Source organism: Rhinolophus hipposideros (genome assembly GCF_964194185.1).
Source record: "Rhinolophus hipposideros genome assembly, chromosome: X".
NCBI lineage: Eukaryota > Metazoa > Chordata > Mammalia > Chiroptera > Rhinolophidae > Rhinolophus > Rhinolophus hipposideros.
In genome coordinates this window covers 32631411-32657000 of record NC_138046.1, presented here as the reverse complement: position 1 = coordinate 32657000, position 25590 = coordinate 32631411, and the positions used below count along the sequence as shown (strand labels likewise).

At 38.3% G+C, this 25590-nt stretch overlaps 1 protein-coding gene across 5 annotated transcripts in view; it reads right to left on the bottom strand.

Annotated features, from left to right (window-relative positions):
- The window catches only part of TENM1 (teneurin transmembrane protein 1), a 1334622-nt gene that overhangs the window by 184628 nt on the left and 1124404 nt on the right, over nt 1-25590 (bottom strand). The window lies entirely within an intron of this gene.

Genomic DNA, 25590 nt, shown 5'->3' with positions numbered 1-25590 from the left:
CATTTCCTTATTCTCTAGTAATCTATCGTAGGATAGGATGACCTCAGTGACTCCACAATTTGACACATTGCCCAAAGGCCTGAAATATTTTGTTTACCTATCTATTATTTGTAACTTACTAAGAGTGTCAGAATCAGGTAATGAATTTTTATCAAGTGCCTTTTCAGCACTTATGGAAATAGTCACATAGTTTTCTATTTTAATCTATTAAAGGTGGTGAATTATAGCAATAGATTTCCTAATGTTGAACCATCTTTGTGATCCTAAAACAAACTCTACTTAGTTATGATATATTATCTTTTGAATAAATAACTGGATTTGATTTGATAATACTTTATTTAGGATCTGCATCTTACCAGTTTACAAAAATAAGGTTTAAATATGATAGTGCTAAAAATGAGAAGTAGCTGGATGAAGAGAAAGTACAGGTAGGAAAAATAAAAAGCATCCAGGAGCAAGGTAATCACACAACACTTTTGCCATGAAGTCCTACACTCTGAAATCTAATATTATGAGATTTTTTTTATGGCTGCTTTGTCCAAAACTACCTAAATAAAAATGAGCCTGGAACCTGGATCACCATGTGTTTGGTAACCATGTGTTACCAAAGTCAAGGTAATATACTGGCTCATATCCACTTTTTCAAGTACCTTTGTGTACCTTGGCAATGCCCTCCTCTCCCTTGGCAGGCCCACCATTCCATTATACAGTTCACCCTTGAAAAACATGGGGGTTTGGGGCACCAGCCACCGAATGTTATATGCAGAGTCAAAACTCTGCATATAACATTTGACTCCCCTAAAACTTAACTACTAGTAGCCTGCTGTAGACTACAAGTCTTAACAATAACACAGTTGATTAACACGTATTTCATATTTTGTATGCATTGTATACTGTAGACTTACAATAAAGTAAACTAGAGAAAAGAAAACATTAAGAAAACCATAAGAGAAAATACATTTACAGTATTTATTGAAAAAAATGTGCTTATAAATGGACCCGCACCATTCAAAACCATATGGTTCACGGGTCAGCTGTATAGGCAAGGGGTCAAATGTAGCCTCTGTCTTTATTCATTTGTTTGTTCAGTCATTCAAAAATATGTGATATTTAATGGGTACGTACCTCCTGTTGTCAGGCACTGGAGATAGAACAAGACAGAACAAGATAGGACTCCCCTCAGTAGAGCTCACAATCTAGTGACAGGAACAAATATAAAACAAAAGCAAGTAACACACTCACACACACACATACTCACACACACACATAAATTGTGATAAATGTTATGATGGGAAAAGGCAGGGTATTATGAGAAAGTATAATGAGAATTTAAGTTGGAATGGAGAGACAAGGAGAAACCTCTTTATGCAGAAGGGGTTTATCTCATGAAGTATAGGAAAGAGCATTCTAGGCAGAGAGAACAGCATGTGTGCAAGGCCTTGAGGTTTAGTATCTTCAAGAGCTTTAAGAAGGTTAAAGTGGCTAGAGAGTCAGTTTCTGTCTAGTGCATCAAAAACAAATGAAGAACAGCCTCTTTCCCCCTCCCTACCCCATACAGAATAAAACAAAAGGTTACTATCCTCTAGCAGTATTTAGGCATTTTTCTTTCGGGGAAGATTTAGGAAATAGATTCACCTTAAAAATGGACTGGTTATTCTGTGAAATAATGTGATTGGTTAAGGAGATGCAATATTGTAATGGAAAGAAAGGGGCTACTATCTAATGACTCAGCAAACCTTCACTGAACTGTTCTATGTGTCAGGCAGGTGATATGATAAAATAATATCACCTCACATTTGTATAACACTTAACATTTAAATACATTTTTGTTTATATTACCTAATTTGGTGACTCATGAACCTCATGAGGAAGATATATTTACTACCATTTGATAGATAAGATGATAGACTCAGAGAGGTGAAGTGACTAATCCAAGGTCATTCAGCTAATAAACAGCAGAACCAGAGCTCAAACCCAGTGGCGTTGTAGTAAGTGCTTTCTCCCACTATGCTAGATCATAGTTATTAAAAGACCCACAATTCTGAAATGCCAAAGAATAACCTTTTATTTACTCTGATTTACAAAGACAAGGACTGGAAGCTAGGGATAACCTTGAAGTAGAAGTCCCATGTATCCTGGATGACCAAAACCACTACATGGTTATATTTGATGTTGTGATGAAATTATGAACAGCGCTCCTTTTCCTCTCAAAGGTATCTTGGTTTGAATAATAAATTGTATGGTCATCCAATCTTCAAGAGATATCTCCAGAGTGCCCTGAGACAAGTTGGAAGAGAGGATTGGGAAGCAAGAAGAGTCATAAATGCTTACTTAGAAAATAAGTTGGCAGAGGTACGTCATCAATATGGCGGCGTGAGGTGAGCATCTGAAAATCCCTATGGAATTTACAACAAATTGAAAAATTATAACTCCACAAAGGACTCCCAGCACAGTAGACAGGCAAGACAAAGCGTCTCATGACTGAATTCACCTAAAAGTGGGCGAATGGCGTGAGAAGGGAGGAAGGAAGGGAGAAGTAAGGAGAAGGAGCCGTGCGGGAACTGGATGCAGACCAAGCTCAGTGCTCTGAGCTCGCTGCATCCCGGAAGTACCGCACTTGTGGGAGAGGAAAAATTCGGATTGCTAGGGCTCCACCTATGGCCCACAGGGCTGAGGGGACAGCACGGTTGAACACGGCATAACCCAATGCTCACGGCAGAGAGCTCGGAGCAAAGACTGAGGGAAGAAGGCTGAAGATAGTGGTTTAAGACCTCACTGCCACAGAGAATGGAAACCTTAGACACTGAGACTAGCTGCCCCCTTCCTGCCCTCCCAGAGCTCTCCCTGCACCGACCTTCTCAGTGCTAGAAGCAGAACAGTAGCAATGTCGGATCACAAGAACATAATATTTGCAGTTCGGAGAACTGTGGTCCGCAGACACAGATTCACAGCCCAACTAGTTCCGGCAAAGGGGATGGAGCTGTGGAAGCAGGACCGGCTGTGGTGGTGGTTGCCGCCATTGCTCTGGGCCACCTCTCACAATGCACCATGCCCATAGGGCGGATGCCTGCAGGAGTAAACAGAACTGCTGAAACACGGGCTCTGAATCTAGTGCAGAAAGAGCTTTGGAACTTCAAAAGCTCTCTGTATCCTTAAAGGGACGCAGTGCCTTATGACCCATGCAAACTGTTAACAGAGCAGAAGGCCACCTTCCAGGGAATCCCCCCATTGTGTGAGAAGCTGGAATACTGCGGAGAAAACACAACACTGCAGTATGAGAGAGGAAAAAAGGCTGCATTTGGAGAGAAAATAAAACATTCTACCTTCATGTAATGGAAAACAAAAGAAAGACCTCCTCATATCAACCTGTTGCAGAAACCACTCCTGTAGATGTCTAGGAAGACAAATAATAAATCATTAATTGGTATGAATAACTAAGGCAACAAGAAAGCTCAGAAAGAAAGTGAAAAGTCTTCAGAAAATGAACTAAAAGGTATGGAAATATGCGACTTAAATGGCAGAGAATTCAAGATTGCAGTTCTGAAAAAGCTCAACAAGATTCAACAAAACACAGAAAGGCAGTTCAATGAACTCAGACACACAACCAAAGAACAACATGAACATTTTACCAAAAAGATTGAAATTTTCAAAAGGAACCAAAGTAAATTTCTGGAGATTAAGAACTCAATAGAAGAAATTAAGAATGAAATAGCCAGATTAGGTAGTAGCGTTGACCACACGAAGGAAAGAATCAGTGACATCGAAGATAGAAACCTGGATATGACACGGATGGAAGAAGAAAGAGACTTGAGACTTAAAAGAAATGAAAGAACTCTGCAAGAACTGTCTCACTCCATCAGAAAGAGTAACATAAGAATAATGGGAATACCAGAAGGAGAAGAAAGAGAGAAGGGAACAGAGAATATATTCAAATAAATAGTCGATGAGAACTTCCCAAACTTGTGGGAAAACTGGATCCTTAAATCCAAGAAGTAAATAGAATACCGAATTACCTCAATCCCAACAGGCCTTCTCCAAGGCACATTGTATTGAAGCTGTCTAAAATCAAAGACAAAGAAAAATTCTTCAAGGCAGCCAGGGAAAAGAAGATGGTAACCTACAAAGGAAAGCGCTTTAGCTTATCATCAGATTTTTAAGCAGAAACTCTAAAAGCCAGGAGGGTGTTGAAACGAATATTCAAACTATCGAAAGAGAGAAATTATCAGTCAAGAATAATATACCAAGCAAAGATATCCTTTAGATATGAAGGAGGAATAAAGACCTTTCCAGACATACAGAGGCTGAGGGAATTTTCTAATACATGACATGCACTACAAGAAATACTAAAGGAGTCTATTTGACCACCATTAACAGGGACAATTTGTGGCAACCAAAACATAAAAAGGAGGAGAGTAAAGGCCTGAACCGGAATATGGGAATGGAGCAAGTAAGCGTGCTGAAGAAAATTTAATACTCTAAATATCAAACTTTCTTTTACATAAATTTAAGGGTAACCACTCAAAAAAAAATATATACTGTAAAAACTATTTTACAGTGAAATGTATGCTGTAAAAAAAGAAGAAACAGAGGAAAGCATTATTGAATACCACCACACAGAAGTAATAGATAACAACAAAAAGTCAAAGAAACAATGGAGACAGAGCCTTACCAGAAAACTAAAGATAGAATGACAGGAAATCCTCACGTATCAATAATCACGATAAACGTAAATGGACTAAACTCACCAATAAAAATGCACAGAGTAGCAGATTGGATCAAAAAACTAAACCCAACCATATGATGTCTTCAAGAGACACATCTCAGCTACAAGGACAAGCATAGACTCAAAGTGAAAGGGTGGAAATTGACACCACAAGCAAGTACCCAGAGAAAATCAGGAGTAGTTATGATGAAATCAGATGAAACAGACTTCAGGGTGAAAGAGATAACAAGAGACAAAGATGGACATTTCATAACGGTAAAGGGGATTATACAACAAGAAGACATAACAGTCATCAATATTTATGCCCCCAATCAGGGAGCACCAAAATATACCAAGCAACTACTAACAGAACTAAAGGGAGAAATTGACCAAAACACAATTATGGAATTCCGGATCAAAATGGCGGCGTGAGGTGAGCCTCTGTAAAGCTCTCCTGGAATTTACAACTAATCGGACAACAATAACTCCACAAAGGACTCCCGGCTCAGCAGACAGGCTAGACGAAGAGGTCAACTACTGAATTCACCTCCAGGTGGGCGAATTGCGCGAGCTGGGGAGGAGGGAAGGAAGAAGTGCGGGGACGGAGCCGAGCTGGCGCAGGACACAGACCTAGCTCAGTGCTCTGAGCTCGCTGCATCCCGGAACTACCGCAGCTGAGGGAGAGGGAAGGACTCGGACAGCTAGGGCTCCGCTTACGGCCCACAGGGCTGAGGGGGCAGCATATAACACGGCTGAACCCAACGCTCCCGGCAGACACCTCGGAGCAAAGACTGAGGGAAGAAGGCTGAAAACTGTGGTTTAAGCCCTCACTGCCGAGCGGAGAACGGAAGCCTTAGGCACTGACACTAGCTGCCCCTCCCTCCCCTCCCAGAGCTCGCCCCACCCCTACCTGCCTGGTGCTAGAAGCGATAAAGTAGCAGTCAGATCAAAAGAAAAGGAGTTTTGCTGTTCTGGGAACTGTGGACCGCAGAAACAGATTCGCAGCCTAACTAGTTCGGGCAAAGCGGAGGGAGCTGTGGAAGCAGGACCGGCTGTGGTGGTGGTCACCGCCATTGCTCTGGGCCACCTCTCACAACTCACCCCGCCCCTGGCCCCACCTATCTGGGCAGATCCCTGCAGAAGTTAACAGAACTGCTGAAACATATGGGCTCTGAATCGGGTGCAGAAAGAGCTTTGGAACTTCAAAAGCTCTCCGCACCCCCACAGGGACGTGGTGCCCTATGACCCAGGTAAACTGTTAACAGAAGAGAGTCCCGTCTCCCAGGGAATCCCCCCATTATGTGAGAAGCTGGAAAAGTGCAGAGAAAATATAGCACTACTGTGTCAGAGAGAAAAAAAAAAGGCTGCAGTCAGAGAGAAAATAAAACATTCTTCCAACAAGTATTGGAAAACAAAAGAAAGACCTCTTTTTATCAACCTGTTGCAGAAGCCACTCCTGGAGATGTCTAGGAAGAGAAATAATAAATCAGTAATTGCCATGAATAACCAAGACAACAAGACAGCTCAGAGAGAAAGTGAAAAGTCTCCAGAAAAGGAACTTAAAGATATGGAAACATGTGACTTAAATGACAGAGAATTCAAGATTGCAGTTCTGAAAAAACTCAACGAGATGCAAGAAAACACAGAAAGGCAATTTAATGAACTCAGAAACGCATTTAAAGAACAACATGAGCATTTTACAAACGGCATTGAAATTTAAAAAAAACCAAATGGAATTTCTGGAGATTAAAAACTCAATAGAAAATTAAGAATGAAATAACCAGCTTAGGTAGTAGAGTTGACCAGATGGAGGAAAGAATCAGTGACCCCTAAGATATAAACCTGGAAATGACATAGATGGAAGAAGAAACTTAGTTGAGACTTAAAAGAAAAGAAAGAAATCTACAAGAACTTTCTGCCTCCATCAGAAAGAGCAATATAAGAATAATGGACATACCAGTAGGAGAAAAAAGAGAGAGGGAACAGAGAATATACTCAAAGAAATTGTTAATGAGAACTTCCCAAATTTGTGGACAGAACTGGATCCTCGAATCCAAGAAGCAAATAGAACACCTTATTACCTCAATCCCAACAGGCCTTCCCCAAGGCACATTATATTGAAGCTGTCTAAAATTAACACCAAAGAAAGAATCCTCAAGGCAGCCAGGGAAAAGAAGACGGTAACCTACAAGGGAAAGCCCATTAGATTATCATCATATTTTTCAGCAGAAACTCTACAAGCCAGGAGGGAGTGGAACCAAATATTCAAACTATTGAAAAAGAGAAATCATGAGCCAAGAATAATATATCCAGCAAAGAAATACTTTAGATATGAAAAAGGAATAAAGACCTTTCCAGACATACAGAAGCTGAGGGAATTTTCTAATACATGACCTGCACTACAAGAAATACTAAAGGAGTCTATTCGACCACCATCAACAGGGACAATTTGTGGCAACAGAAACATAAAAAGGGGGAGCGTAAAGGCCTGAACCGGAATATGGGAATGGAGAAAGTAAGCGTGCTGAAGAAAATGGGATACTCTAAATATCAAACGTTATACTCTAAATATCAAACTTTCTTTTACATAAACTTAAGGGTAACCACTCAAAAATCATCCAGAACTGAAATATATACTGTAATAAAAGAAGAAACAGAGGGAAACATCATAGAATACCACCACACAGAAATAATAGACAACAACAAACAGGCAAAGAAACAATGGAGACAGAGACTTACCAGAAAACTAAAGATAGAATGACAGGAAATCCTCACATATCAATAATCACCCTAAATGTAAATGGACTGAACTCACCAAAAAGAGACACAGAGTAGCAGATTGGATCAAAAAACTAAACCCAACCATATGCTGTCTACAAGAGACACATCTCAGCTACAAGGACAAGCATAGACTCAAAGTGAAAGCGTGGAAATTGACACCACAAGCAAATGGTACCCAGAGAACATCAGGTGTCGCCATAATGATTTCCGATGAAACAGACTTCAGGGTGAAAAAGATAACAAGAGACAAAGATGGACATTTCATAATGGTAAAGGGGACTATACAACAAGAAGACATAACAGTCATCAATATTTATGCCCCCAATCAGGGAGCACCGAAATATACCAAGCAACTACTAATAGAACTGAAGGGAGAAATTGACCAAAACACAATTATACTAGGGGACTTAAATACATCATTGACAGCTATGGATACATCATCCAAACAGAAGATAAATAACGAAATAGCAGCCCTAAATGACACATTAGATGAAATGGGCATAATTGACATACATAGAGCACTTCATCCTAAAACATCAGACTATACATTCTTTTCTAGTGTACATGGAACGTTCTCAAGGATAGACCATATATTGGGACACAAAATCAGCCTCAGCAAATTTAAGAAGATTGAAATCATACCAAGCATATTCTCTGATCTCAAAGCATTGAAATTGGATATCAACTGCAAAAAGAAAGCAGAAAAAAACACAAATACATGGAGATTAAACAACATACTTTGAAAGAACGACTGGGTCAAAGAAGAAATTAGAGGGGAGATCAAAAGATACATAGAAACAAATGACAATGAAAATACATCATAGCAAAATTTTTGGGATGCTGCGAAAGCAGTTTTAAGAGGGAAATTTATATCATTACTGGCCTATCTCAAGAAACAAGAAAAATCCCAAATAAATAACCTCATGTTACACCTTAAAAAACTAGAAAAACAAGAACAAGCGAAACCCAAGGTCAGCAGAAGAAAGGAAATAACAAAAATCAGAGCAGAACTAAATGAAATAGAGAACAAAAAGACAATAGAAAAAGTTAATGTGACAAAGAGCTGGTTCTTTGAAAAGATTAACAAAATTGACAAACCCTTGGCTAGACTAACTAAGATAAAAAGAGAGAAGACACTAATTAACAAAATCAGAAGTGAAAAAGGGGAAGTTATCATGGACACCACAGAAATACAAATAATTATCCAAGAATAATATGAAGGGCTATATGCCACCAAATTTAATAACTTAGAAGAAATGGACACGTTCTTAGAAACATATAGACTTCCAAGGCTGAATTATGGTGAACTGGAAAATCTAAACACGCCGATCACCAGTAACGAAATTGAATCAGTCATCAAAAACCTTCCCAAAAGCAAAAGTACTGGACCAGATGGTTTCACCAGTGAATTCTACCAAACCTTCAAAGAGGATCTAATACCAATCCTGCTCAAACTCTTCCAAAAAATTGAAGAGTCAGTACTCCCTAACTCATTTTATGAGGCCAACATTACCCTGATACCAAAACCAGGTATGCACAACACAAAAAAAGAAAACTACAGACCTATATCTCTGATGAATACAGATGCTAAAATCTTAAACAAAATTCTAGCAAATCGAATACAACAATGCATTAAAAAGATTATTCATCACGACCAAGTGGGGTTCATCCCCAGGGCACAAGGATGGTTCAACATTCGCAAATCCATCAATGTGATACATCACATAAACAAAATAAAGGACAAAAATCATATGATTCTATCAATTGATGCAGAAAAAGCATTTGATAAGATACAACATCCATTTATGATTAAATCACTTACTAAAATTGGCATAGAAGGAAAATACCTCAACATAATAAAGGCCATATACGACAAGCCCTCAGCTAATCTCATAATTAATGGTGAAAACCTGAAGCCCTTTGCTCTATGTTCACGTACACGACAAGGTTGTCCCCTATCACCTCTGCTTTTCAACATAGTGTTGGAAGTCCTTGCCAGAGCTATCAGGCAAGAGAAAGAAATAAAAGGCATCCAAATAGGGAATGAAGAAATTAAATTGTCACTCTTTGCAGATGACATGATGCTATATATAGAAAACCCTAAAGACTCCACCAAAAAGCTATTAGAAACAATCAATGAATACAGTAAAGTTGCTGGCTACAAAATCAATGTACAAAAGTCCATTGCTTTCCTATATACCAACAATGAAATCTCAGAAAAAGAAATAGAAAAAAAAATTCCTTTTGCAATTGCAGCAAAAAGAATAAAATACCTAGGAATAAACTTAACCAAGGATGTGAAGTATTTATATGCTGAAAACTATAAGACATTTTTGAAAGAAATTGAAGAAGACACAAAGAAATGGAAAGACATTCCGTGCTCATGGATTGGAAGAATTAACATAGTTAAAATGGCCATATTACCCAAAGCCATATACAGATTTAATGCAATCCCCACCAAAATCCCAATGGCATTTTTTAAAGAAATAGAACAAAAAATCATCAGATTTGTTTGGAACCACAAAAGACCCCGAATAGCCAAAGCAATATTAAAAAAAAAAAAAGAACAATACTGGAGGTATCACACTCCCTGATTTTTCCTTGTACTACAGGGCTACAATAATCAAAACAGCTTGGTATTGGCGGAAAAACAGACACATAGACCAATGGAATAGAATTGAGAACCCAGAAATAAAACCACATAAATATGGACAGATAATTTTTGACAAAGAAGCTAGAAACATACAATGGACGAAAGACAGCCTCTTCAATAAATGGTGCTGGCAGAATTGGATAGCTACGTGCAAAAGAATGAAACTGGACTGCTATCTGTCACCATGTACCAAAATTAATTCAAAATGGATCAAAGACTTAAGCATAAGACCTGACACAATAAACTGCATTGAAGAAAACATAGGTACTAAACTTATGGACCTTGGGTTCAAAGAGCATTTTATGAATTTGACTCCAAAGGCAATGGAAGTAAAAACTAAAATAAACAAATGGGATTATATGAAACTGAAAAGCTTCTGCACAGCAAAAGAAACTATTGACAAAATAATGAGGCAACCAACTGAATGGGAGAAGATTTTCGCAAACAGTTCCTCTGATAAGGGGCTAATATCCAAAATATACAAGGAACTCATGAAACTCAACAACAAAAAAACAAACAACCCAATTGAAAAATGGACAGAGGACCTGAAGAGACATTTCTCCAAAGAGGACATACAAATGGCAAATAGACATATGAAAAAATGCTCAACATCGCTAATCATCAGAGAAATGCAAATGAAAACCACAATGAGATATCACCTCACCCCAGTCAGAATGGCTTTCATCAACAAAACAAATAGTAACAAGTGTTGGAGAGGCTGTGGAGAAAAAGGAACTCTCATACACTGTTGGTGGGAATGCAGACTGGTGCAGCCGCTATGGAAGGCAGTGTGGAGGTTCCTCAAGAAATTACGAATAGAAGTACCATATGACCCAGCAATCGCTCTCCTGGGTATCTACCCCAAAAATATAAAAGCATTTCTCTATAGAGACACGTGTACGCCAATGTTCATTGCAGCTTTGTTTACGGTGGCCAAGACATGGAAACAACCAAAATGTCCTTCGATAGATGAATGGATAAAGAAGTTGCGGTACATATACACAATGGAATACTATTCGGCGTTAAGGAAAGATGACATAGGAACATTTGTGACACCATGGATGGATCTCGAGAGAATAATGCTAAGTGAAACAAGTCAGACAGAAAAAGCAGAGAACCCTATAATTTCACTGATATGTGGTATATAAACCAAAAAGAACAAGACAAACAAATGAGAAACAAAAACTCATAGACACAGACAATAATTTAGTGGTTACCAGAGGGTAAGGGGGTGGGGGGTGGGTGATGAGGGTAAAGGGGATCAAATATATGGTGATGGAAGGAGAACTGACTCTGGGTGGTGAACACACAATGGGATTTATAGACGATGTAATACAGAATTGTACACCTGAAATCTATGTAAATTTACTAACAATTGTCACCCCAATAAAATTAATAAAAAAATAAAAAAAAAGAACAATACTGGAGGTATCAAACTCCGTGATTTTTGCCTGTACTACAGGGCTACAATAATCAAAACAGCTTGGTATTGGCGGAAAAATAGACTCATAGACCAATGGAATAGAATTGAGAACCCAGAAATAAAACCACATAAATATGGATAGATAATTTTTGACTAAGAAGCTAAAAACATACAATGGAGGAAAGACAGCCTCTTCAATAAATGGTGCTAGCAGAATTGGATAGCTACGTGCAAAAAAATGAAACTGGAATGCTATCTGTCACCATGTACCAAAATTAATTCAAAATGGATCAAGGACTTAAGCATAAGACCTGACACAATAAACTGCATTGAAAAAAACATAGGTACTAAACTTATGGACCTTGGGTTCAAAGAGCATTTTATGAATTTGACTCCAAAGGCAATGGAAGTAAAAACTAAAATAAACGAACGGGATTATATGAAACTGAAAAGCTTCTGCACAGCAAAAGAAACTATTGACAAAATAATGAGGCAACCAACTGAATGGGAGAAGATTTTCGCAAACAGTGCCTCTGATAAGGAGCTAATATCCAAAATATACAAGGAACTCATGAAACTCAACAACAAAAAAACAAACAACCCCATTGAAAAATGGACAGAGGACCTGAAGAGACATTTCTCCAAAGAGGATATACAAATGGCAAATAGACATATGAAAAAATGCTCAACATCGCTAATCACCAGAGAGATGCAAATGAAAACCACAATGAGATATCACCTCACCCCAGTCAAATGGCTTTCATCAACAAGACAAATAGTAACAAGTGTTGGAGAGGCTGTGGAGAAAAAGGAACTATCATACACTTTTGGTGGGAATGCAGACTGGTGCAGACGCTATGGAAGGCAGTGTGGAGGTTCCTCAAAAAATTACAAATAGAATTACCATATGACCCAGCAATCGCTCTCCTGGGTATCTACCCAAAAAATCTGAAAGCATTTCTCTATAGAGACACGTGTACTCCAATGTTCATTGCAGCTTTGTTTACGGTGGCCAAGACATGGAAACAACCAAAATGTCCTTCGATAGATGAATGGATAAAGAAGTTGTGGTATATATACACAATGGAATATTATTCGGCGGTAAGAATAGATGATATAGGAGCATTTGTGACAACATGGATGGATCTTGAGAGTATAATGCTAAGTGAAATAAGTCAGACAGAAAAAGCAGAGAACCCTATGATTTCACTGATATGTGGTATATAAACCAAAAACAACAAAAGAACAAGACAAACAAATGAGAAACAAAAACTCATACACACAGACAGTAATTTAGTGGTTACCAGAGGATAAGGGGGTGGGGGGTGAGTGATGAGGGTAAGGGGGATCAAATATATGGTGATGGAAGGAGAACTGACTCTGGGTGGTGAACACTCATTGGGATTTATATATGATATAATACAGAATTGTACACCTGAAATCTATGTGAATTTACTAACAATTGTCACCCCAATATATCTAATTAATTAAAAAAATAATATTCAGACAGGATAAATATAAATTAAAAAAAACACACAATTATGCTAGGGGACTTAAATACATCATTGACAGCTATGGATACATCGTCCAAACAGAAAACAAATAACGAAATAGCACCCCTAAATGACACATTAGATGAAGTGGACATCATTGACATAGATAGAGCACTTCATCCTAAAACATCAGAGTATACATTCTTTTCTAGTGTACATGGAACATTCTCAAGGATAGACTATACATTGGGATATAAAATCAGACTCAGAAAATTTAAGAATACTGAAATCATACCAAGCATATTCTCTGATCACAAGGCTTTGAAATTGGATATCAACTGCAAAAACAAAGCAGGAAAAAACACAAATACATAAAAATTAAACAACATACTTTTAAAGAAATACTGGGTCAAAGAAGAAATTACAGGAGAGATCAAAAATACATAGAAACAAATGACAATGAAAATACATCCTACCAAAATTTTGGGGATGCAGCGAAAGCAGTTTTAAGAGGGAAATTTATATCGTTACAGGCCTATCTCAGGAAACAAGAAAAATCCGAAAAAAAATAACCTGATGTTATTTCAAACTCCCTGATTTTTGCCTGTACTACAGGGCTACAATAATCAAAACAGCTTGGTATTGGCAGAAAAACAGACACATAGACTAATGGAATAGAATTGAGAACCCAGAAATAAACCCACATAAATGTGGACAGATAATTTTTGACAAAGAAGGTAAAAACATTCAATGGAGGAAAGACAGCCTCTTTAATAAACGGTGCTGGGAGAATTGGATAGTCACGTGCCAAAGAATGAAAACTGGACTGCTATCTGTCACCATGTATCCAAATGAATTCAAAATGGATCAAAGAGTTAAACATAAGACCTGACACAATAAACTGCATAGAAGAAAACGTATGGACCTTGGATTCAAAGACCATTTTATGAATTTGACCCCAAAGGCAATGGAAGTAAAAGCTAAAATAAACTAGTGGGACTATGTGAAACTTAACAGCTTCTGTACAGCAAAAGAAACCATGGACAAAATAAAGAGGCAACCAACTGAATGGGAGAAGATTTTTGCAAACAGTTCCTGCCATAAGGTGCTAATAACCAAAATATACAAGGAACTCATGCAACTCAACAACAAAAAAACAAACAACCCAATTGAAAAATGAACAGAGTGGGATTTATAGATGATGTCATACAGAATTGTACACCTGAAATCTATGTAAATTTACTAACAATTGTCACCCCAATAAATTTAATAAATAAAAAAAGAAAAATGAGCAGAGGACCTGAAGAGACATTTCTCCAAAGAGGACATAAAAATAGCAAATAGACATATGAAAATATACTGAACATCACTAATCATCAGAGAAATGCAAATAAAAACCACAATGAGATATCACCTCACCCCAGTCAGAATGGCTATCACCAACAAGACAAATAGTAACAAGGGTTGGATAGGCTGTGGAGAAAAATGAACCCTCATACACTGTTGGTGGGAATGCAGACTGGTGCAGCCGTTATGGAAGGCAATGTGGAGGTTCTTCAAAAAATTACAAATAGAATTACCATATGACCCAGCAATCCCTCTCCTGGGTATCTACCAAAAAAATCTGAAAACATTTATACATAAAGACACGTGTGCTCCAATGTTCATTGCAGCTTTGTTTACGGTGGCCAAGACATGGAAACAACCAAAATGTTTTTCGATAGAGAAATGGATAAAGAAGTTTTGGTATATATACACGATGGAATACTATTCGGCGATAAGGGAAGATGATATAGGAACATTTGTGACAACATGGATGGATCTTGAGAGTATAATACTAAGCGAAATAAGTCAGACAGTAAAAGCAGAGAATCCTTTGATTTCACTGATATGTGGTATATAAACCAAAAACAACCAAAGAACAAGACAAACAAATGAGAAACAAAAACTCATAGACACAGACGATAGTTAGTGGTTACCAGAGGGTGAGGGGGTGAGGGTAGGAGATGAGGGTAAGGGGGATCAAATATGTGGTGATGGAAGGAGAACTGACTCTGGGTGGTGACCCCACAATGGGATTTATAGATGATGTATTACAGAATTGTACACCTGAAATCTTTGTAAGTTTACTAACAATTGTCACCCCAATAATTATTTAAAATTTAACATAAAAAAGTTTTAGAGGCAATTCTAAAAAAAATTTAAAAAATAAGTCATACGGTTTGTAATTTTTTCTGTTCTTGAGTGTATATTTTTACCAATAGCTTTCAAATCCTTATGAACTGAAGTCATGTATTTGTGACCCTGCATACACATGGGGAGATGGACATACATACATTTATTTATAATTGAAACCAATTTTTCCCATAAAATACTCTTTTAATTCTATTGTTTTCTATTCTGTTCATTTTTGTTCTATTACATTCCATTACATTTTGTTCCATTAAAAAATACATGAGTAACTTACCAAATGGATTTCACAATCTACTAATGGGCATGACCATCAGTTTGAAATGGTCACAGAGTGCTTCCTTACCTTACCAGTGTACCAATCAGGGTCACTTAAAAAATTCCTGGTAGGCCTGGGCACTCTTACTTTTAGAGGTTTATCTCACATCTTATCAGACATATTAAAAGGGATACAACCCACAACCCATATCCAACATTAAACATATTTCGTAAGTGTGAAATCTGAGTTGCAGTTGATAATCTGACATAATGCTCCATTTTGCTGACATTTATGTAAACATTTATTAATGTTGATTTTCTGGTTTTCTTTTCATAGTTTGGTGCCAATAGGCTTATTTTTCAGGTTGCAAACATTTTGTAGGTCCTTAAAATAAGTCATGTTATTGGTGCTGGGTCTATACAGCTGAATGGATAAAACAGCCGTGTTCGCAGTTAATGATTATGAATTCATGAGTGGAGAGAAATGATCAAAGATTATTATCTCTTCTAGCTTCTCTGACAGAGCCACTGTGGCGTTGAATGGGATACTCGGTAAGGTGGGTTGGTCACTTCAGTGAAGAGAGACAGAAGTGAAAGGCAAACAGAACTCAGGACTGGGAGACCCAAGTTTGAATCCCTTCTCTGAACGGACCCAAGGCAAATGACTTCCTGTTTCTGAATCTCAGTTTACCTTTGTAAAATGAAGATCATATTAATCACAGGATGCCTACCAGGCAGGAATGTTATAAGGATTAAAATGAGATAACGCATTTGAAAGCACTTTGCAAATTGTAAAGCACTACCCATTTATTATTAAAATATTCAGTGGATGCTATTTTTGTGGCTCCTCAGCCTGCTTAGGTTTTACTGAATGGAAATTTATGATTTCTAAAGCATCACTCTCAGGGATATTGTGTGTGCACAAAGCAACCGTAGCTTAGCACCTATAATAACTATTAATGTTCCCCTGTTTCTCTCTAACACAATTCAGATAGACTCCTATGTGTTGTGAACCTTTAGGAAGTCTAGTTCTCTCTGAAACACCACCACTCTTTCATGCCAAAATACTATAGCAGTGCTATTAAAGGCGGATGGCTGATTTCCTGAACTTCCAGGACTCCAAACCACTGCAATTTAATTTAATTAAAATGAAGACCAGGCAGAATGAATTATTACATATTGATAATGTATGCGGACACAGGCAGACATAGGGAATTATTTTGACAAATTCATATAGTGGATGCAGATCATAGGCCCTGAACAAGCCAGTTTGTCAAATTAAATAGGCCATCTCCAGAATTTTAACAGCACTGTGAACTTAACAATAATGATGTTTTTACATTGTTTTGTAACAGCAGTTGGAAAAGAAAGTAAATAATATACAATGATTTCCCGACATACCTTATTTAGAGCTAGAGAATAAAGTACTAAAGCCAAATTATTTCAAATGCTCACATGGAGTTTTTAGCTTGTCTGTGCATCAGACAAAATCTTTAAGCTGGATAAACCAGTGATTGTTGTTTTTGTGCTGCAACCCTGGGAGTGATTTTACTCTTCTTCCACTTGGTCAATATTGTACTTGGATTAATCAATCTTATTTGCCATTGATATTTCTCCAAGGAAGTAGTTTACGCAAGCTCTGCTGCTAATTTATTCACTCTGGTATTATGCCTCCAGTTGCAGTCTGTTTCATTGGAAAAAAATTGGTGGGATACCTTAGGATCTCAAGCCCTCCATTTCTCATTTTGGCTGTCCCTCAACAATCTATTCTTCTTTTCACTCTAGCCCTTAGAGATCACACCAATCCCTACAGCTGACCTATGTGGGACACAAGAGTCCCACATTTCAAACTAAGTGGGCATTTCAACTTCGATATTCACCATAGCTTCAAATTCAGCTTGTTTAAATCTTACCTCTTTCTCCATCACCCACAAATGGGTGGCACAGAAGTTCATATTTAACTGACATGGGAAGGAAGAAGAGTGGGAGACCTTTCTAGCCATAGTTTAAACCAAAATGCTTGCTATCACTGGACTATAAGAATATTGTTCAAGTTTTGCTTCCTATTGATGTTGTAACAAATTACCAGAAACTTAAAGGCTTCAAACAAGACAGATTTATCATCTTACAGTTAAGGAAATCAGAAGTCTGAAATGGGTATCACTGGGCTTAAATCAAGGTGTCAGCAGGCTGAGTTGCTTCTGGAGGCTCTAAGGGAGCGTCTCTTTCCTTGTTTTTTTCTAGCTTCTAGAGACCACACACATTCCTTGGTTCTTGGCTCCTTTACCCCTTCTTCAAAGCCAGTAATGTTGCACCTTGCTATGTCTTTCTTCTATAGATATATTTTCCTTTAACCCTTACCTCCCTTTCTGCCTCTCTCCTCCACATGTAGAACCCTTGTGATTACATTAGGCCCACCTGGATAATCCAGGATAATCATTTCATCTCAAGGTCGGCAGATTAGCAACCTTAATTTCATTTGCAATCTTAATTCTCTCTTGTTATGTAACATTACATGTTCACAGGTTCCAGGGATGGATGTATTTAGGGGGTAGTAGCTATTCTTCTACATACCAAAAGACTATACTAAGATTTATGAATCTGAAGCAAATCTGAGATGTATCATATATAGCACAATTGTTAATATCTGGTGCAAATGTGAGTCTGTTTTTTCTCACACCAGTTAAGTGATTGTAAAATATGATCAGGCATACAACTAAAGGTTGTCTTCTTTGTTTAGATTAATCACATAGATTAAGGTATCAGCTCAATGGCAATATACTAGATCATTTTGTCTACATCCATTTATCACTTGAACTATTTATTGTCTGTTGCATTCTTAAAGTGTTCACAATCCATCTTCACATTAGTGAATTCTCCAACTTCATTCTACCACCTGTTCTAATGCTTTACCACTGTCAAGAAAATTCTTAGTCTCCATGGAGATGGAAATGGAGACTAGATAGTAAACAAAATCCCTTTAACCATGATTAAGTTAACAGGACATTTCCTTACAAGGTAAATAATCCATATCTATTTTTGGTATGACACTTGAAATCATTTTGGCTGTTTTCCTTGTGATCCTTGCCAGTTTTCTCTCTCTACCTTAAGAATTTTTTTAATGTGGTATATAAAACTGAAAGCAACAAAGAAACAAAACAGACAAATGAAGAAACAAAATCTCATAGACATAGACAATAGTTTAGTTGTTACCAGAGGGTAAAGGAAGAGGAGGGTGGTAGATGAGGGTGAAGGAAATCAAATATATGGTGATAGAAGGTGAACTGACTCTGGGTGGTGAATATACAATATGATATATAGATGATGTATTACAGAATTGTACAATTGAAATCTATGTAACTTTACTAACAATTATCACCCCAATAAACTTTAAGTTAAAAAAAGAAAATTTGTCCCTTAAATGCACATAAAATACCATGAGGAACATTTTTTACTCTTTCCCTTTGGATATTTCTGAATGGGTCAATTGTCTCTTGCTTTTTTGTCACTGTTATTAGCCTTAAAAAGGAACCAACAACGTATATTTTATCATTTTAATTAAGGCCATTTTTTATTTATTTATTTATTTATTTATTTATTTATTTATTTATTTATTTATTTATTTATAGCTAAGGTCATTTTAAAGTCAGAATACTTGAGGAAGTTTTAACCAGGAACTTAATTGTTGAAATAGGTAGTAAACCAACAGTCACAGACAAACAATAGGATTGGAAGCTTCATCACTGGTGGGTATACTAGAAAAATCTGCTTTTCTTTGTGTTTTAGTTGCTCATTCAATCATCCAAGGACATATTGGACTGGGCGTATAAGACGACCCCCTAACATTTCCACTCAAAATACAGAGTTTGTTATATACTCGCCGTATAAGACTACCCCCTCTTCCGCACACCTTCCACACACCAAATAACTTTCAGTTTAAAATTTGCATCATACTTCTTTCTTTTGGCTGGTGCCATGATAGGGATGATAGGGGTTTGACTGGTCGACATTTTCTATGCTGTACTGTACAATGGTGCAGTATTGTGGTTGGCTGTTGGCTGTATACAAAGCCTGATTTGATTGGTCCCTGCTCTCTGTTTGCCCGCCCTGTCACTATAGCAGTCTGGTCCACCCTTGCATCAGCATCTCCCTGGGACCTCACTAGTGCGCAAGTGCGAGCTCTTCAACATTCTAACAGGCACCATGATAGCGCAAAATCGCGAATCTTCAATGCATATGTAAAGAAATATACGGTAACCCGAATTTACCACACTCGCAAAATCGCACACAGCCGACCATACACCCAGTATGGTATCGCGATTCGTGATTTTGCGCTATCATACTGGGTGTATGCTCGGCTGTGTGCGATTTTGCGAGTGTGGTAAAATCGCATAACAGCAAAATCGCATAACAGCCGAGCATACACCCAGCAGCGCTGCTGATGCCTGAACGGTATGTGGAATGAAGTGGGCGGTCATCGGGAAGCCACTATGGCACGGGGCAAGCACTATGGGCAGTCTATCTGAAGTGTACCTGGCGTATAAGACGACCCCCCCACTTGGAGGCATATTTTTCGGGGCCAAAAAATCGTCTTATACGCCGGCAAATACGGTAACTACAACAAGGAGGAAATTTTTGAAGCTGTAGCACTAGAGGTATTTAAAAGGAAGAGCTACAACACATTTTATGCATGAAGTGAGGTTGATAAAATGGTGCAGACAACATGGAAAACAGTTTCTCAGTTCCTCAACAAGTCCAATGTAGAATTATCGTATGACCCAATAATTCTACTCCTAGGTATATTGAAAGAATTGAAAACAGGTATTCAAACAAATAGTCGTACATGAATGCGCATAGCAGCACTATTCACAATAGTTAAAAGGTGGAAACAACCCAAATGTCCATCAGCTCCTGAATGGACAATCAAAATATGTGGTATATCCATGCAATGGAATATTATTCAGTCATAAAAAGGAATGATGTACTGATACATTCTATAATATTGATAAGCTTTGGAAACATTATGCCAATTGAAAAACGCCAGATACGAAAGACCACATATTGTATGATTCTATTCGTTTGAGATATCCAGAATAGGTAAATCCATCGAGACAGAAAAAATTGCCAAGGTGGTTGCCAAGGCCTGGAGGGGAGGAAGGAGTGGAGAGTGACTACCAGTGTGTATAGGTTTACTTTGTGCGATGATGATGAAAATGTTCTGGAATTAGATAATGGTTGTAGTTGTACAGCATTGTGAAAATATTAAAAACAACTGAATTGTACACTTTAAATGGGTGAACTTTATGGTATGTGAATTATAGCTCCATAAAGCTGTTATTTTAAAAAAAGTAAAGTTGAACTGCCCTTATGTGAATCCTAGCCAAAAAAAAAAAAAAAAAAAAAAATGACTGCTGGATATTGTCCTGGTCTGCTCTTCATGAGAGTACTGGGTAAATTGCTCAATTTAAGAAAAAAACTTTTTTTTTAAATCCCCAAACCCCAATAACCTAGCAGGTGTTCTGAGGAAGTTCACAAGGAATTGGAGAACAAAGCCCTGTGGGAAAAAGTTAGAGCAATGTTGGAATATTCTAGTAAAACAAAGCCTTTGGGAGAATATCCTGGAGAGGAGACTATGAGGCTTTGAGTATGCATCAGTCAGGGTCACAGAAGGGATCAGATGTCATTATCACAAGTGTTCACTGCAAAGAGTTAACTGAAGGTTCTATTTACAGAGGCATGAGGAGAGTTAAGGGAATTAACAAGGGATGGTAACCCACCCAGGGACTGACAACACTGGGAAGTCTTCTGGGGAAGGAGAGGGAAGGAATGATTATAGAGAAGACCAGAGAGAGCATGGGGATTTGGCAGAGGGGCTACTGGACAAGAGCTGTCATCTTCTAATGTAGTAACTGCCAGAATGGCAGTGAAAAAGGGAAAGAGATAAATACTCTGACATCTCTCTTCTTCTACCCTACAGTCTCCAGATGGTGCCATCCATTAACTAAATCAAAAGAGAAGCCAAAGAGCAAAGGAGTCCAGGTGATGTGGTCCATAGAATTTAGCCTCTCAGCGCAGAGAAGGGCAGAGAAGAGACTCTGTGTGTGTGTGTGTGTGTGTGTGTGTGTGTGTGTGTGTTTGGCAGGGAGAGCAAATGGAGAATAACTAACACAGAGTGCCTACTTGTTATAACCACAGTTCCCTTCTTAGAGAAGCCGAGGCAACAAACACCTGCATAGGCTCCATACTTTATACTTTGGACCTAAATATGCTGGCCACAACCAAAATGAAAAAATCCGTACCAGTGACTAACATTTGTTGAGTGCTTCCCATGTATGAAGCTACCCACCTCACTGAATCCTTATATCATAACTTATAAATAACATTCTTTTTGTGATTCCCATTCTATAAATGGAGAAAGTGTGGCATTTGGAGATTAAGTAATTTACCCAACGTTGACTAGCTAGTAAGTAGATAAAAGATTATCTGGACCAAGGGAGGGAGTCTGGCTCCAGGGTTGTTCTCTAAACAACTGTACCCACTGGAATAAGAATTGAGCAGGACTGCATAGGCTGGCCAGCAACCTCAGTGGTAGTTAGCCAAATGGTAGAACTCTGCCTTACAGGGGTGCTCACTCTTATATGGTGACTGGCTGACACAATCGGATATTCTCTCCAAGAGGAACCTGAATGCAAGATACAGAACAAGTCACCAGACCATGGGGTTCAAAAAACTGAAAGAAAAGGAGGGTAGTTAGTGAAATACGTCATCAAAATAGCGGCAGGTGGTGAGCCTCTGTAAAGCTCCACTGGAATTTACAACTAATCGAACAAAAACAAAGGACTCCCTGCATAGCAGAGAGATAAGACGAAGAGGCCACCTACTGAATTTACCTAAAGGTGGGAGAATCGCGCATGTGGGGGAGGAGGGAAGGGAGAAGTGCGGAGACGTAGCCTGTGGGCACAGGACGCAGACCTAGCTCAGTGCTCCGAGCTCGCTGCATCCCGGAAATACCGAAGCTGCGGGAGAGGGAAGAATTCGGACTGCTAGGGCTCCGCTTATGGCCCACAGGGCTTAGGGGTCAGCATATAACAAGGCTGAACCCAAAGCTCACGGCAGAGACCTCGGAGAAAAAACTGAGGGAAGAAGGCTGAAAACGGTGGTTTAAGCCATCACTGCTGAGCAGAGAACGGAAGCCTTAGGCACTCAGACTAGCCGCCCCCTTCCTACCCTCCCAGAGCTGGCCCCGCCCCCACCTGCCCAGTGCTAGAAGCAGAACAGTAGCAGTGTCAGATCAAAAGAACAGAATATTTGCTGTTCTGAGAACTGTGGACTGCACACAGATTCGCAGCCCAACTAGTTCCAGCAAAGGGGAGGGAGCTGTGCAAGCGGGACCGGCTGTGGTGGTGGTCGCCGCCATTGCTCTGGGCCACCTCTCACAACTCACCCCGCACCTGGCCCCACCTACCTGGGTGGATCCCTGCAAAAGTAAAAAGAACTATTGAAACATACGGGCTCTGAATCTGGTGCAGAAGGAGCTTTGGAAATTCATAAGCTCTCCACATCCCCACAGGGATGTGGCGCCCTATGACCCAGGCGTACTGTTAACAGAGGATAAGCTCGTCTCCGAGGGAATCCCCCCATTGTGAGAGAAGCTGGAATAGTGCTGAGAAAACATAGCATGACTGCGTGAGAGAGGGAAAAAAAGGCTGCACTCAGAGAGAAAATAAAACATTCTAATTACAAGTATTGTAAAACAAAAGAAAGACCTCTTCCTATCAACCTATTGCAGAAGCCACTCCTATAGATGTCTAGGAAGAGAAATAATAAATCAGTAATTGCCATGAATAACCAAGGCAACAAGACAGCTCAGAAAGAAAGTGAAAAGTTTCCAGGAAAGAAACTTAAAGATATGGAAATATGTGACTTAAATTACAGAGAATTCAACATTGCAGTTCTCAAAAAACTCAACGAGATGCAAGAAAACACAAAAAGGTAATTTAAGGAACTCAGAAACGCAATCAAAGAACAACATGAGCATTTTACGAAAGAGATTGAAATTTAAAAAAAAAGAACCAAATGGAATTTCTGGAGGTTAAGAAATCAATAGAAGAAATTAAGAATGACATAACCAGCTTAGGTAGTAGAGTTGACCAGATGGAGGAAAGAATCAGTGACATCGAAGATAGAAACCTGGAAATGACACACATGGAAGAAAACAGAAAATTGAGACTTAAAAGAAATGAAAGAACTCTACAAGAACTTTCTGACACCATCAAAAAGAGCAATATAAGAATCATGGGCATACCAGAAGGAGAAGAAAGAGAGAAGGGAACAGAGAATATGTTCAAACAAATTGTTGGTGAGAACTTCCCAAACTTGTGGACAGAACTGGATCCTTGAATCCAAGAAGCAAATAGAACACCTTATTACCTCAATCCCAACAGGCCTTCTCCAAGGCACATTGTATTGAAGCTGTCTAAAATCAACGCCAAAGAAAGAATCCTCAAGGCAGCCAGGGAAAAATACGGTAACCTATAAAGGAAAGCCCATTAGATTATCATCAGATTTTTCAGCAGAAACTCTACAAGCCAGGAGGGAGTGAAACCAAATATTCAAACTATTGAAAGAGAGAAAATAACAAAAATCAGAGCAGAACTAAATGAAATAGAGAACAAAAAGACAATAGAAAAAAATTAATGTGACAAAGAGCTGGTTCTTTGAAAAGATTAACAAAATTGACAAAACCTTGGCTAGACTCAGTAAGATATAAGAGAGAAGACCCTAATTAACAAAATCAGAAATGAGAAAGGGGAAGTTATCATGGACACCACAGAAATACAAAGGATCATCCAAGAATACTATGAAGGATTATATGCCACCAAATTCAATAACCTAGAAGAAATGGACAAGTTCTTAGAAAAATATAGCCTTCCAAGGCTGAACCATGAAGAACAGGAAAATCTCAACAGACCGATTACCAGTAACAAAATTGAATCAGTCATCCAAAACCTTCCCAAAAGGAAAAGTACTGGACCACATGGCTTCACTAGGTAATTCTACTAAAACTTCAAAGAGGATCTAATACCAATCTTGCTCAAACTCTTCCAAGAAATTGAAGAAGAGTCAGTACTCCCTAACTAATTTTATGACGCCAAAATTACCCTGATGCCAAAACCTGGTAAGGACAACACAAAAAAAGAAAACTACAGACCAATATCTCTGATAAATACAGATGCAAAATCCTAAACAACATTCTAGCAAATCGAATACAACAATGCATTAAAAGGATTATTCACCATTCACCACGACCAAGTGGAGTTCATCCCCAGAGTACAAGGATGGTTAAACATCTGTAAATGCACCAATGTGAGACATCACATAAACAAAAATGACAAAAATCATACGATTATATCAATTGATGCAGAAAAAGCATTTGACAAGATACAACACAATTTATGATTAAACCACTTAATAAAATAGGTATAGAAGGAAAATATGTTCACATAATAAAGGCCATATATATGACAAGTCTCAGCTGATCTCATAATTAATGGTGAAAAACTGAAGCCCTTTGCCTTATGTTCAGGAACACGACAGGGCTGTCCCCTATCACCTCTGCTTTTCAACATAGTGTTGGAAGACCTTTCCAAAGCAATCAGGCAAGAGAAAGAAATAAAAGGCATCCAAATTGGGAATGAAGAAGTTAAATTATCACTCTTTGCAGATGACATGATGCTATATACAGAAAACCCTAAAGACTCCACCAAAAAGCTCTTAGAAATAATCAAGGAATACAGTAAAGTTGCTGGCTACAAAAGTCAACGTACAAAATTCCATTGCAGTCCTATATACTAACAATGAAATCTCAGAAAAAGAAATACAAAAAAGAATTCACTTTGCAATTGCAGCAAAAAGAATAAAATACCTAGGAACAAACTTAACCCAGGATGTGAAGTACCGATATGCTGAAATCTATGAGACATTTTTGAAAGAAATTGAAGAAGACACAAAGAAATGGAAAGACATTGTGTGCTCATGGATTGGAAGAATCAACATAGTTAAAATGGGCATATTACCCAAAGCAATATAC